The 13939-nt window shown below is 54.6% G+C and overlaps 1 long non-coding RNA gene across 1 annotated transcript; it reads right to left on the bottom strand.

Annotated features, from left to right (window-relative positions):
- Positions 1-5519: 5519 nt before the first annotated feature.
- On the bottom strand, positions 5520-12861 carry LOC117796927. Its single transcript, XR_004621646.1, has 4 exons — positions 12743-12861; positions 9179-12316; positions 7375-7540; positions 5520-6942 (listed from the first exon to the last, which is right to left on the bottom strand). It is a non-coding gene; the product is annotated as an uncharacterized LOC117796927 (long non-coding RNA).
- Positions 12862-13939: the final 1078 nt, after the last annotated feature.

The following is a 13939-nucleotide window of genomic DNA, read 5'->3' as shown; positions in this document are numbered from 1 at the left end:
AGCTCGATAATCTAGTGCAGGAGAAGGATATGCAAGCAAATGAATCACTAGGAACCAGTGGAACACTGCTTCCAGAGTGGACAGGAGCAAAGAGCAAATTCTCCCCGGGGAGGTGTTGGGGAAGGCTCTGTGACGGAACTGGCATTTGAACTGGACATTTAAGAGCTGAGCAAGGACAGGGGCGCCTGGGTGGCTCAGTCCGTTGAGCGTCTGCCTTCGGCTCAGGTCATGATCCCGGGGTCCTGGGGTCGAGCCCCGCGTCGGTCTCCCTGCTCTGAGGGGAGTCTGCTTCTCTCTCTGCCTCTCCCCACTTGTGCTCATGTTCTCTCTCTCTGTCAAAAAAAGTAAATAAAATCTTAGAGAGAGCTGAGCAAGTGCAAAAGGGGGAAAGCGAGTCCACCCCACGTAGAGTGCCCAGCAGAAGTCACCAAGTACGTGCAGTGTTTGGGGGAATGGCGAGTCCAGAACAAGGCAGATGGGACTGCAGAAGTGGTTTGAGGCCACAGGAGGGAGGGCCTCTGTATTGGTCATAAGTCCTGCATCGCAAAGGACAGAAAACACAATTCCAAGAGGCTTAAATGAAAAGGAAATGTACTGACTCAAGAAGCAAACCAACAGAAATCCAGCTCCTCTGTTTCAGGTGCAGCTGGATCTAGGGGTTCAAATGATGCCCCCAGGACTCGGTCTCTCATCTTTCTGCTGCTTCCTTTGTTGGCTTCACTGTGGAGCAGGCTCTTTCCAAATGAGGGCAGCTCCAGACTGACACCCTCCCAGTGCCAAGCCCTGGGGAAGGAAAGATTTATTTGTCCAAATGTTTAAATGCAGATCCTGAAATTGAATCTCCCTGGAGTGGTGTGGGTCACATGCCTATATCTGAGCCAGTCACTGTGTGGGTGTGGGGCTGAGTACTCCCATTGGCCAGATTGGGGTCACACACCTATCCCTAAGTGTGAGCCCCACCCAAACCGCAGGGACCGAGAGTGCGGGAAAGATGGCTTCCTAGGAATAAAAGGCTTTGGAGATCAGAAGAAGGAACAGATGCTGAGTGGGCAAAGATGGCGGTCTGGCCCCCGAGGCCATGGTCCTTTGGGCAGTGGGCAACGGGTGAGGGCTTTAATTCACTGAGCAGCGTAGATTATTCGATTTGCGCCTTGGGAGTGGAGAAGGGGGAGCAGATGGGGGCAGATGTATTTGTAGGAAAATGCAAGTCCCTTTAAGAGATCCTGGAAGCCTGGGCAGAGAGCATGGAGAAGAGGAGGGATGTAAAAGGTGCCTGGCTGGGGTGCCCCAGTTGTCACTGGAAGGGCTTTTCAAGGACCAGGACCACGTCACCCTCTTGCTATGGGCCTGCAGATGCCAGCAAGAGCGTGGGCTGAGGGCCCAGCCTCCCTCCCCCCGCCAGAACCCCATGACTAACTCTTTCCCTCCATCTGCTCCCACACTTACTCACCCCCCACCCCCACTCCGGCCCCGGGCCCCAGAGAACCTGATCTCCTGGGGCCCCAGTTGTGGGGTGGTCACCTTGACATCAGGTGGTCGTGAGGGGGTGGCTCAGCACCTCTACCTCTCCCGGCCTTAGCACCCCCTAACTTAGCTTCTGGTCTCCCACTCCATGCCCCTGGGGCCTGGGACATCACCTCGCGGGCTACAGGCAGGCCAGCCCCTCTCTCTGGTGAAAGGAGCCATTGTGAGATCAGCCTGAGAGCTGGCAGGCGCTGGGCTGGCACACGTGGCTCTCCCAGAGGCCTTCGTCCAGCCATTCCTGTTTCTGGCCACTTGGGCCTTTCCAGAGAGCAGGGAGGGGGCTGAAGGGGGCTTGGGCTGCTATAGGGGACTTCTGGGCCCGTAGCAGCTAGGCTCCAAGTATAGGCTACATCCTGGTTTCCATCTGCCTGGGGTCTGAGGGAGGAGCCTGGAGGGCAGGGCTGGCTGCTGGAACCTTCAGAACCTTGGAACACGAGAGCCTTGCCAGCTGGACCCCAGCAGCTCTGGGGCCTTGGCCAAACTGAAAGCCGTGGTGAGCCAGACAAGGCCAGAACCCTGTTGCCCAGCAGCCCAGCCAAGCTTGGAGAGCCTTGGAGGGAGAGGCAGGGCACTGAGGCCGTCCAGCAAAGGTTATGAGGTTTGGGGGTGGGCGGTGAGAAAGGGAAGAGCTTAGGATTTACAGTGTCAGCACAGACTGCTGGAGACCTTCCAGACTGAGCCTGTGGTGTTGTGTCACAATACTTAGCTACTATTTATTGGGTACTTGCTAAGTATTGGGCACTGTGCCAGAAACTTTATATACATTATCTCATTTATCCTCATAACAACCACGTAAGGCCGATATTATCTATCCATAAGGGCTGTCTTGTACAGTTGGCCAGGTTGTTCACTGCACAGGGGTCCCCATCAAGGGAGATGTGTGAAGGCCAAAATCCCCCCAGCGCTCTACTCACCAGCTGTACCCTGCAGACCTGCGTCTGTACCAAGGTCCTGTTCTCCTTACATTACAGCGGGGGGGTGGGGAAGCAGGCTCTGAGGGGACGAAATGATTTGTCCAAGGTCCCAAAACGAACACATCATTGATAGAGGTTTCAAACTTAGGTCTGTCTGACTCCAAAACCTCGCACTTAACCACTACAGTCTGTGTTCAGGCCTGTTCTCTTTAAGATTTTTTTTTTTTTTATTCGACAGAGATAGAGACAGCCAGCAAGAGAGGGAACACAAGCAGGGGGAGTGGGAGAGGAAGAAGCAGGCTCACAGCAGAGGAGCCTGATGTGGGGCTCGATCCCATAACGCCGGGATCACGCCCTGAGCCGAAGGCAGACGCTTAACCGCTGTGCCACCCAGGCGCCCCGAGGCCTGTTCTCTTGTACTCCTCTCTACCCTCCTCTTTCCTTAGGACCCAACTGCTCAGAGTCCGCGGGGTGGTGTGAGCAAAAGCCTGGGCTGGGAAGCAGGCCACTGGCTCGCAGTCCTAGCTCTGCCTCTCCTTCACATGTCCTCTCCACGCCTCATTCTCCTCATCTGTAAAGCGGGTATGCCAATTAGAGCTCTTCAGGAGGAAGCAACAGAAACCAACTTTGGCTTACTTAAACAATATCAACAAAAACGAATGCACTGCAAGGATCTGGGGCTGCCCATAGGATGGAAGTGGGAAGTAAACCAAGCCTAGGGAAGGCCAGAAGCCAGAGCCACTCAGGGATCCCAGCAGCGGGCACCCGGGAACGGAGCCTTTAGGTTAGTTCCTGAAATAATAAACCAGGCCCTGTTAGCAGAAGAGGGAATGGTTGTAGCAGCCCCACACAGCTCACGTCCACAGCCGGGAGGAGGACGGCCTGCTGGTAGGGATGAGCCGAATAAGACGCACGGGGGCACCTCTCTGTCCCTCCCGGCCTGGATGGGGAAGCAGGGTGAGCAGTGCTGGCTTCTCATCCCCGCTCTGCCACTGACTGGCCATATGTCCTTGGGCAAGTCACTTTTCCTCCTGGAGCAGACTTGCTTCATCCATAGAAGGGAAGTGATCATCTTTAAGGCCTTTAGTAACTCATCCCATAAGAATTTGGGATGCTCAAAGATGTTCCTGGGAGCAATTGCTCAACCTGAAAGAATGAATGATGAATGGCGGAATTTCAGGCATTCGTGAAGATGGGATCAGGTGGGGTTTTGTGTGTCACACCCAGTGGAAAAACACCCACTTCATCTGGGAGACTGAGCAGGGAGAGGGGCAGCTCAGGTCCAGTGCCCCCACCTCATGCCTCTGAAACCTTCGGAATGAGAGGACTGCGGGGCCCCTCGCTCGGAGGCAAGAGGTTGGTCACTTCAGAGATTTCATTCCCTGGAGGTGTTCCAGGCAGAAGAAACACGGCCAGCCAACCGGGCACATGGGGCCTCTGGACCCCTCGTGTCCCAGAGCCTTTGTTGAAGGGACACACAGAATGTGCAAAGAGGACAGCAATTCTCTTCAGGCCTCGGTTTCCACCTCTGTCAAGTGGGGATCAGGTCACTGTTATACCACCTCCTGGGGCCCTTCTGAGGATCAAATGGAAGAATACATATGAGAGAAAACCTAAGAAACTGTAGGGCCCCGGTGCTGAGTAAGGGCTGGCAAGGAAGCTTCCGGGGCAGGGCCTACATCGGCCTCATTCCCTGCTGTGTCCTCAGTGCGACACAGGGTCCAGCGTGCCGCAAGGGCCCCAAGATTATTGGTTGACTATTAGTAGCTCACAGACCATATGTACTTATGTTCCAAGCATTGTTCTAAGAATTTTCCACGTATGTAGTCTTTCAATCTTTACGATAACATAGATACTGTTAGCTTCTCTATTTAAAGAGAAAGAATCGGAAGCACAGAGCTTGTGTCGCCTGCCCACGGCCCTGCCACTAGGAAGAGGCTGAGCTGGGCTTTGAACCTTGGCGGTCAGGCTGTGGGGTCTGCGCTCTTCGACATAACTCTACGTGCCTGAACGGCCGAGCAAGCAAGGGAATACATGACTGAGTGCACGTGGGCAATTATGAACGAGTTCTGGGGTTCAGACTTCTCAAATCTCTGCATTGGGGACCTGAGCCGAAGCTTCTGTTTTTTATTAATCTACCAGCAGGTTCTGGTATTTCTAGAAGGCCCATTGCAAATACAGCAGTGCGTCCCACACTGGTCTTCTCCTCTTCCTCCCAACCCACTCATCCATCCTCTTCCTCCCCCACCACCCCATTTCAGCATATACTGTCCCCAAGGACAGTTGCCCAAGACAGAAACTTCCAAGTCATCGTTGACACTTCGTCTCTCACCTGGACAGACTCCGGAGCCCCTCGTCAAGGTCACAGCAGGCATGTGTCTCACACCAAGTTCATCCAATGTCACCCCTGTTGGCCTCCAAGTAGAACAGCTGGCCGACGCCCCTCGGCGCTTTAGAATTTCATGAAAAGTTGGCTCCCCTCTCCCATCCCCCTGTGATGGGATACACGGCTCATCTCCCGGTCCAGTGAAACTCTTGCTGCAAAATGGATCGACCACAACTTAGTAGCTTAGAACAAAATCATTTTATGATTTTTTTTCTCACAGCTCTGTGGGTTCACTGGGTCTCATGAGGGGTTCTCAGGGTTTTTTATGTGTGGTTGTGGTCATGGTGAATGGAGCTGGAGCGATCTAGAGGCTTCCTCGGGCCCATGGCTGGCAGTTGATGCTGGTTGTCTCCTGGAATCTCGGTTGGGACCGGTTGACCTTTCAGTGTGCCCTGGGCACAGCGTGGCAGCCGGATTCCAAGAATAAGTGTCTCTAGAAATAGGAAGTGGAACTTAGCAGTCTTTTATGATTTAGGTCATTTCTACCATATTCTATTGGTCAAGCAGTCACAGGACCAGGACCAATATCTAAGGCGAGGGCATATAAAAGCAGTGTCAGAGCATTTGGGGGGCATGTTTTATTTTTTATTTATTTATTTTAAAGATTTTATTTGTTTATTTGAGAGAGAGAGAGCAATGAGCAGGGGAGGGGCAAGGCAGAGGGAGAAGCAGACTCCCCGCTGATCAGGAAGCCCAACACAGGGCTCGATCCCAGGACCCCAAGATCCCAGGACCCCGAGATCACGACCCGAGCTGAAGGCAGATGCTTAACCAACTGAGCCACCCAGGCGCCTTGGGGGGGGGCATGTTTTAAAGCCGCCACACCTTCTGATCCCTCTGGGGACTCTCGTGGTGGGGGTCCGTCTCCCCTAGCTTGCCTCGGCAATTCTTCTTTTCCATGCGACCTTCTTCTGCTGGATTCACTACCCTTCAACTCTTGACTCCCTTGAAGACCCTTTCCAGGCAGCCCAAAGGTCAGCACCCCCATTTCTTGATTTTCCCCAATGTTATGTGTCCAGGTATGGGAGACAGGTACTCAGGGATGATGGGTGAGCGGGCTACACTGCAGTGCGGCCACCAGCAGACGCCTTCCAGTTGCTCATCAGAACTCTCAGCTCTCCACGGTCCTTCAGCCATCCTGGCCCCCCCGTCCATCCTCCTGCCTGGGCCCCATCTTCCCACCGGACTGCTAGATCCTCCCTGACCCTCAACCCACTCGCCTCCCCTCTTTCCTCTCCCTCTCCCAATTCCTCGCCCTTTCATGCCACGAACAACTATGTTCTCTGCCCCCTCCTTCCCAGTGCGTCCCAGCTGCGTCCACAATTACAACGTCGTTTTTAGCCAAGAGAGCTGCTGCACACAGGCGGTTCCCTCCCCTAGGAGGCAGTTCCCTCCCCTAGGAGGAATTCAGTTACCAGAATGTTCCCCCTTCTTCACTCTTGGAGTTGGAAGGGCCCCAAGAGATTCCTCTCGCTCCACATCTGACCATGTTCCCGGGAGCGGTATTACTTCTCTCGTTGGTCATAGATGCGCCGTAGGGATAGTGCGGTCAAATGCGGGTGGGAGGTTCTGGTTAAACTGGAACAGCCCTCCTCTGACTGCAGCACCATCAATGAGCACTTTCTGTGAGCAAGGAAATTCTCCAGTTGCGTCCGTGCTGCGTGGTAACCACCAGTCGCTCATGTCTAACAAGCCCTTGCAATATGGCTGGTGAGATGGAGGCAATGAATTTTAAATTTTAACTGATTTTAATTAATTTTAATTTAAGTCATCACATGTGACTAGTGGCTACCATACTGGACAGCCCAGCCTCAGTCAGAGTGTTTAATACTCTAATAGGTGTTAAATGGTTTTTCCCAACGTGTTTGGCCAAAGATTGTCTCTCTCTCTCTCTCTCTTTTCGTGGTGTGCTATTAACCCTTTTTTTGCAGTTTGGGAAATGCTCCTCTGGTCCAATCCTTATTATGACAGCTGAAGGAACTGATCCCTGGAAGGAGAAGGGACTTTCTCGAGGTCACACAGCAAGTCAGATGCCCAGCTGAGACTTGAACTCAGACCTCTTCTCTCTCCTAGTCCAGCTTTGCCCCTCTGGTCTTTGGACAGCTTTCAGGGCTGAAGCTGAAAGGAAGGATAGACACTGAGTTTGCTTAATGTTCAACTCTGTGGCAGGCCCTCACACACACATGGACTCCTTTCATCCTCTCAATAATTCTGTGAGGTGAGAATCAGTCACCCCAATATACACATGGGGAAACTGAGGCTCAAAGAGTGGAAGGGACTTGCCCCAAGTCATATATGTGGCCATACTTGAAATGAGCAGAGCTGTGTCCAAAACGTGCAATCAGCAGGAAAAAGGTGGGGAAGCGCCAGGAAGGAGAAGAATAAGGCTCCGTAAACAATGAACAAAGAATTGGGGTGGGGGTAGGAGCCCAGGGAACTGGCCTAGGCCCAGAGGAAAATCAGGATAAGCAGACAAAACGCTTGTGTAAACCAAAGCTAAAAATGACCCCAACCAACGCAGCCCAGGGATACGTGGGCCTCTGGTCTTACGCGGCCATTCTATAGGCTGGCTGGCGTCCAATGGGGAGGGTGCGATGGGCAGCTGGGGTGATGCTCCGACCAATGGGGGCAGCCGTGACAAGTTGGCGAGTGGGACAACCAATCAGATCCTCTCTTACATGGGGCTTGGGGCACAGGGTGTAAAAGTTGTTTATGGCTGCAGAATGAGGGAACAGTTGGGTTACCTTGACCTGAGCTTGCGTAAACACTGAAGTCACGGACTTGAGCAAATGAGCAATGGCTGGTTCGAAAGAAAGGATGACTTAAGAACCCTCCACCAGTAATGAGTAATTAGGGACAATGGAAGATATTGTGCCGTGTGGGTAGTAGGAGCGCCATCACGCAGATACGCAAGACTTCTTGTCTGGGAAGGTGGGGGCTAGGATGGGGCCTAGCCCAGCTGACTGGACTGGGGGGGGGGCATCACTTCCTCCACCCAGCACGCTGGTCTTAGAAGCCACCCACACCCCTGTTCTTGGCCTGCTCCCACTGCCCCCTGGTCATGGGCGGTGGGTGGTGGGCGGTGGCCCCTGGCCCTGGGGAGGCTGCCAACCCCAGCTACTCGATCAGGTTCACTCTCCTAGAATTTGCGATTGAGACCTAGGCCCAGGGCCCTGTTGACTTTTTGAACTGAAAGGACCCGAAAAGCTGGACCGGAGGCAGCCAGGAGACTTTCCAAAGCTGGTGCACAGGGGTGGGGGTGGGGGTAGGGCATTTTTTATTTTCTGGTTTTGTTTCTGGCCCCTGGGGAGCTCTGGCTGCAGTTTCCTGCCCTTGCGTTGCACAAGGATCCTGCCAGGGGGCGGCTGGGTGCCTCAGTCGTTAAGGGTCTGCCTTCAGCTCAGGGCGGCAACCTAGAGTTCTGGGATCAGCCCTGCCTCAGGCTCCTCCGCTGGGAGCCTGCTTCTTCCTCTCCCACTCCCCCTGCTTGTGTTCCCTCTGTCGCTGGCTGTCCCTCTCTGTCAAATAAATAAATAAAAATCTTAAAAAAAAAAAAAAGGATCCTGCTGGTATCCCCACCCCCAATTATGTCTAAGCGGGCTGGGCTGAGTGGGCTCTGTCCTTGTAACTGAAATGAGGCCGGTGGTGTTGTGTGTCTGGGCGGTGGGGGAGTCGGGTGTTAAATGTTGTGCCTGGGAGAGCCCGTGTGCTTTGTGAGGCATATCCTTGACCACGGACAAGCCGCTTTTCTCCAACCCCCAGTCTCTGAGCCCCAGTCTTCCCACTTGTGGCAGAAGACGCTCTTTGATGGCCCACTTTCTGTTACAATTCTAAGCGCCTCAGAAAAACCACATTCAACGAGTCAGGCACTCATTCTGCAAATGTTTATTGAATACCTACTATACGCCAAGCATTGTTCTAGGCAACGGGGATGAGGCAGTGAATAACAGGGACAAAAACAAAACCCTTTATACAGATTGGCCTCAGTTTCCCTATCTGGAAAATGGGGCATTGAACCAAAAACTCCTTGAAGTTCCCCTAGGCTGAAGTGTCCGTGGTTCACTGACCTGTCCATAAAACTGGCTGGCCCTTAGCCCAGAAAACCTGTATCTGCATTTCAGGCTCCTGGAGGGGGCCGCGCCGAGGAGCTGGAACCCGAGAGCGAGGTGGGTGGGCGGTGATGGTTCCTGGGCTCATATTGCAGACTCGGCTGGGCCTGCCAGCTGGCCTGGCCACAACCCCATTTCTGGCCCCCCTTCACCTGTTACTGCTCAGCTCTCCCGATTTAGCCTGGGGGCTGCCCCACCCGCCCTGTGACTCACCAGCCCGGCTTCCCTCACCGTCCACCCTTTACCTGTTGGTGTGGCAGATCTGGAACACCAGGCAGAGGTCAAATACCAGTGCCACCACTTTCTGGCTGCGTTACCTCCGGCGAGGTTCCTGTTCTCTCTGTGCCTCTGTGTTTCCGTCTGTGAAATGGGGCTAATAATAGTGTCTTACCTCATAGGCGATGGAATACTGTAGGGCTGGCACACAAAGTGTTAATATCTTATTACACACAGGGTCCTCATGGAGCAATGGGGCTGGCCTGGGCTCCTTTCGTGAAGCCTTAATTTCCCCCTCTGTGGGCTGAGGATGATAAAGATGTTCGAAGGATAATGGGCAAGGCAAAATGTCTCTGCATGCGTCAGAACTCAGCTCGGCCTCTAAACACATGGACCACCTTGAGCAAACTCTCTTCCCTGAGGCAGACCCCTCCTTCCTCAGGAGCAAAACCTGGATGTTGTTTACCCTTCTCTTGGCACCTGGAGGACCCCCCCCCCAAGGAGAGCCCCACCCCAGCAGAGCCCCCTACCACCCTACCCCCTCCCCACCTCTACCCCTGCCCCAGAAGGTGTGTTGTTCCCTTACCCGCTGACTGGTTTAGGGAGTCCTGGCCAATGGGAAGCAAGGGGAAGTCTGTGGGGATGCTGGGAGGGTCTCGCTCCTCTCAAAATGGGCGACAGAGAGGAGAGAGTTCCCTGCTTGCCTCTGAGTGCCATTGTGGGTCCCTGACATCTTTGCAGCCATTTGGGGACTGTGAGGAAGGGATGGGCCAAGGCGCCAAAGAAGGAGCCCACAAAGAGGGAACAATGGCCTGGGGCATCCCTGGATTACCGAGCTGGAATTCGCCAAATCTAGAACATTGGGGGTTTTGTCAGATGAATGTCTTTATCGTTTAAGCCACTTTGGGCTGGCTTTTCTGTTACTCGAAGCTGACAGATTCTTAACAGTTCGACTCTCCTGAGCCTCAGTGTTCTTATCTCTAAAATGGGCTGATAACCCCCCAGTTACTGTGAACATTACAGGAGGGCACATATGTGAAAAGTCCCGTGGCCTCCGTGTAACCCGGGGCTCCCCACCATTGCTTTTGCCAGGCCCAGCACCCGGCGCCCCTGGGCCACGTGGCTGACTCACTTCTTCCTGCGGGTGTGGCCCCGGCTCCCCAAAGTGTGCCTCCCAGGCTGACTGCGTGTTCCCAGCGAGTCCGGCACGGCACCAACGCCCATATCAACCCCCACTACACGGCGAATCAAAGCCAGCCAGGGAACCCTCTCGCAGCCCCTGTACAGACACGTGGTGGCTGGGAGCCTGGGCCCCGCGGCAGCCAGGCCTTGGGTCTGAGTCACAACGGACCCACCGCCTACATGTGTGTCATCAGGGACACTCACTGCCTTATGTCTCAGCTGTTTTGTCTGTAAACTGGGAATCACAGTGGCACCTGTCTCACGGACGGGCTGTGATGAAATGAGCAAATGCGGTCAGGTGCTTGGCACCCATCAGCGGCCTGCAAGGGGCAGTTCCCTTCATCCTTGAGTCCCCAGCTCGGCCCACTACAGCTTCTGGGTCCTTCAGAGCCTGTCACTCCAGGGATCGTCTTGTCCAGCTGCTGCTGCTGTTGCTGCTGCTGCTTTTTTTTTTTTGTTTTTTTAGTAGCGCGACTCCTTCAGATAAAATCTTGTATGAAGGAACATTCATAGCGGTTGCATTTCTAACAGCTAGAGACCGAAACAGTCCAAACTGCCCCCAACAGGCCAACAGGTGAACAGATTGCGGTGTTTCCATACAACAGAATATCGCTCAGCATTGCAAAGGAACGAACCACGGATCCACGCACCAACGCAAAGGAATCTCAAAATAATCACCCCGAGTAAGAGAAGCCAGACACAAGAGAGTACCTACTGTAGGCTCCCGTTTACAGAAAATTCTAGACAAGGCAACGAGAGAAGGCAGATCAGTGGTTCCCGGGTCATGGAGGGAATTAGAAAAGGGCAGGAGGAAACTCTTGACGGGGATAGATGTGTTCACTCTGTCGTGTTGATGGACAAAACCTATCCAGTTGTGCTCTTTAAATATGTCAGGTTATCGTAGATCCCTTTTCCCTCGGGAAAGCCGTCAAAACAAAAAGCAAAAATCCCACGTGAAAGCCGAATGTGTAAAAGTTACAAGAATGGAACAGCTCTGGGTGGTGGGGCTGAGGCCTGGAATCCCCCAGCTCAGGCCCTTGGCCTCTCCCCACCACTCAGGAATGTCCCCGGCCCGCCTGGCCTTGACTGAGCAGTTTGAAAAAGCACAGATGCTTCTGAGCAAGGTGAAGGGCCTTGCCAAGAGTCCTACAGCCCGAGCGGAGTGCTGCCGGGGGCAGAAGCTGGGCTTCCTTCCTGTGTAGCCAGAACTCTGTCCAGTAGGCACCGGGGACCGGGGGTCCGGTGGGTGTTCACCAAAGACCTCGAGGAGGGGCCAGGCGCGATCAGTACCCGGTCTGAGGTTCGAGCGTGCGCACAGCCCCAGACTGGGCTCTGAGGGGAGCCCAGAAGCAAGCAGACCCCAGGCTGTTGTTCTTAAGGAGCGCTCAGTCTCGCTGGGAGCAAGAAAGACCTGGGGTTCGGGAGGAACCAGACACACAAAATCAATAAGATGGCTCGGTGTGACATCCCCGGGCTGGAGTTGATGGCCTACGGGGGGCGGTGTGTGTGAGGAAGCTGTTTTTCCAGAGCCTGGGGAGAGGGAATGGGGGGCAGCACTCCGTGACTATTCCTTAGAGCCAGGACAAGACTCAGGCCCCAGGACGGCAGTGTGCCAGTCTAGTTGAGCTAAGATTTCTTATTTCAAAGTGCAGACCCTGAGGCCCAGAGAGGGTAAGGGGCTAAACCAGAGCCAAGGCCAGGCATCCTTGCTGCAAGCTCCAGTTGCCCTCCCGAGGTGCCCCTTGGTGGGGCTGGGAAGTGGGTCTTTCCTGCTGGAGGCCGGTGTTCTCTTGGTAGGACAGGCTGTGGGGGCTGGTCCGTGAGACCAGGGGGCTGCAAAGACAGGGGCTGAGAGGGGAGGAGTGGAGCCAACCCAACCAGGCCTTTCTCCGTCAGGCGATGACAGACTTCCTTGCCAGTGAGCCCTCTGGAATGCTTGGAACTCAGTGGTGACAGTCCAGAAGTTTCCCTTCCCCTAGAGGGCCCTGGAACGGAGGGAAAGTTCTAGATAAGCACCCAGGGCTTTGGCCTTTCATCCTGCCCTGCCTCCTCTCCCGGGGGCTTCTTGTGTGCAGGGGTGGAAGCAGCCACTCTGGGAGGCTTGGCCCGCCCTCGGGAGCTTGCCCACTCCCTGCCCCAGCCCCTGCGCAGCCGGGATCAGGGAAAACAACAGTCTGCTGCATTTAGACAGCTCTGCAGCCTGCAAGAAATGCTCACATAGGTCTTCACCAAAAACGTCTCTCCCCAGTCCTCACAATTCAGGTGAGAATCATTATCCCCATTTTACAGATACGGACACAGAGGCCCAGAGGGATGTATGGTTTACCCCGGCCGCGGAACAAGCACCCAGAGTTTGTTCAAGAACCCAAGGCTCTGGCCTCCCCGCTTTGCACCAGCCTAATCCCACCTACCCTCGCGCTCCCGTAAGTACCAAGAGGGAGTGTCGTGGGATGAAAAGCACGGACAGGCTCGGAGACATTCAAGCTGCATTTGAGCTTCCTTTTGCTGCATTTCTGTACTTACTTTACCCTCTGGGTTTCGGTTTCCTTATCGGTAAAAAGGGGGTAAGAATAGTAACCACCCAGCAGGGTTGGCGCGCGAAGGAGCGCGACGGTCACACATGAAGTGCTCGGCACATGGTGGGCAGAGAGCACTCAGGAAACAACAGCGGCTGCTTTGCCCCAGGCCCTGGAGGGGACACCGTGTCTGCCGTGCAGCTCGGCCTCGCCCTGGCTCCGCGCTGGCTGCCGAGAGGATGGGATGAGATGGCAGATGGCAAAGGGCGCCCAGCGTGTGCCTTTCTCTCTGCTGTGGTGTGAATGGCCACGCCAGACCCCACTGTCTGAAGGGAGGCCTGTCCTGACATTTCCTGTCCCCTGCGGACAGCAGGGAACTGAGAACGTCCTAAAGCATCTCAGACACACGAGGCCCAACTTCTGCTTTCCTCAGGGAAAACACTGATGCCCAGAGAGGAGCGGGCATTCACTCAAGGCCACACAGCAAGGCAGGGTGGAGACTGACCTAGAGATCTTCCCACTCGGCCTTGTGATTCCTTGGTCCCCCTCCCCTAAAGCGGACTGACCAGGAGGATCGTGGAAATCGTGGCCAAGTGTTTAAGGGCAAGTGCAGGACGTCAAAGTCACGTCTCAGCAGAAGCAGCCCGCGGAAAGAGGAGTATGACGGCTCGGGAGTCAGGAGAACAGCGCGGTTTCCCCGCGGCCATCCTCACTGGTGATGGGCCCATGGCGGGTACTGTGCTGTAGGATGAAGGACCGGAGGCCCCGAGGGCCTGTCCCTCCTCTCGCAGAGCCTGGGCCTGGCTCCCAGCGCCGCACTTCCGAGGGACACAGTCACACAAGTGGGATCTGGAGGATGAGATGAGGAAGAGAAGGGCCCTTCCCATGAGGCACGGGGCTGTTCGTTAGGGCTCTTTGATTTGCATGGATCAGAAAGCCCCAAACTAGCTTAAACAATAAGGGGAATTAACGAACACTAATAAGTAATTAACCAACTAATAATGTATCCGAGGGTTCAGAGATGGAGCCTCAGGTATGAACCGATCTAGCGGCTCCAGTGATCTCACCGCAATGATGATTTAAAACCAGTGC

The sequence above is a fragment of the Ailuropoda melanoleuca genome, chromosome 2 (assembly GCF_002007445.2).
Source record: "Ailuropoda melanoleuca isolate Jingjing chromosome 2, ASM200744v2, whole genome shotgun sequence".
Classification (NCBI taxonomy): Eukaryota; Metazoa; Chordata; class Mammalia; order Carnivora; family Ursidae; genus Ailuropoda; species Ailuropoda melanoleuca.
The sequence above is the reverse complement of the archived record's forward strand: the minus strand, read 5'-3'. Positions and strand labels throughout refer to the sequence as shown.